We start from the raw sequence: 1,223 nt of genomic DNA, 5'->3' as shown, positions 1-1,223 counted from the left end.
GCCTCCCCGGGAGAGGAGGGTTTCAAGATCAGCTAATATAAATAAGAAAGTTCCATGTTGGCCCCTGGCTCCTCGGGCATGTGGGGAGAGGGGGCTGGAGGCCGAGGGCTGGCCCGCCAGGTGGGGTGGGGAAGCCGGTGAGTGTGAGGTAATCCCAGGCACAAACAACAGGGCAGAACTAGCCAGACCTGTCCCTCACCCTCCTCCGAGGCATCCCGGTTACTCAGCGAATGCCAAGGAGTGCAGGCTGTCTCCTCCTGAACCTGCCCTCACAGAGGCAGCTGTGGGGGGACCCGGGTTCCAGAAGCCTCCGTAGAAGGAGATTCTGAAAGAAGGGCCAGGCCCTGGGAAGACATTCTAAGCCCAGTTAACCTGAGCCCCTAAAACAGGTGCTCTCGAGCACCCAAAGGTACCACCTGTCCCCAGAAGGGGATGCCCACACCCAGGGACCAGGATCGGGCAGTGCGAACCTTCACCTTGTGGGGGAAAAAGGCCACGTGCTAACCTGACCAGCTCAGGGGAGGCCTGCAGGGCGGTCTTGCAAACTCAGAGACCTAGAGTCACCACAAGGATGGTCTGAAATTAAACTTTAACTAAAAGCAGTGATGGTGGGTAGTCACCTCCTAGGCCAGTATCTTTCCTGACAAGGTCAACCTTACCTTCACTGAGCCTATTGCCTTTTTGCATCTTCTAAGATAACATACCTATGAAATGTCAGGGTAACTTGTAACTCCTCCCCTCACCCCCACCCCTGGGGCACAACCAAATGCACCTGAGAGCCAGGCCAGAGACCATAAATTCCTTCATTGTCATTGGGGATGTTAACTATCCTGCACCCACCTAAGTAAAAGAAGTATGTGTCTATCACCTTACTTTTATCCGATCCCAAAGGTTCCCCCCACCTTTGCTTTCTCCCGCCTCCCTAATCTATCACCAATGGATTTCATGTCACCCACTCACCCCCCTCCTTTGCTCTAAGGTATAAAACAAGGTAAAACCGTGCCTTCTCTGGAGCATGATCCCAATCCTTTGAGATTCTGTTTCCTGGCAATTGTGGACAGTTTGGCTCAAATAAACTCACAAAAATTCTTTACAGGTTTCAATGTTTTCACATTAACAACCTCTGAGGACCACGTGTCCAAATCCCAAAGCAGGGCTGGTGGGCTGGCGATTTCCCCCTTGAACTCTAGTTCTACAAAAACGCCAACAAGGAACTTAACCCA

The sequence above is a fragment of the Myotis lucifugus genome, unplaced genomic scaffold (assembly GCF_000147115.1).
Source record: "Myotis lucifugus unplaced genomic scaffold, Myoluc2.0 scaffold_1546, whole genome shotgun sequence".
NCBI lineage: Eukaryota > Metazoa > Chordata > Mammalia > Chiroptera > Vespertilionidae > Myotis > Myotis lucifugus.
Note: the sequence above shows the minus strand (reverse complement) of the source record.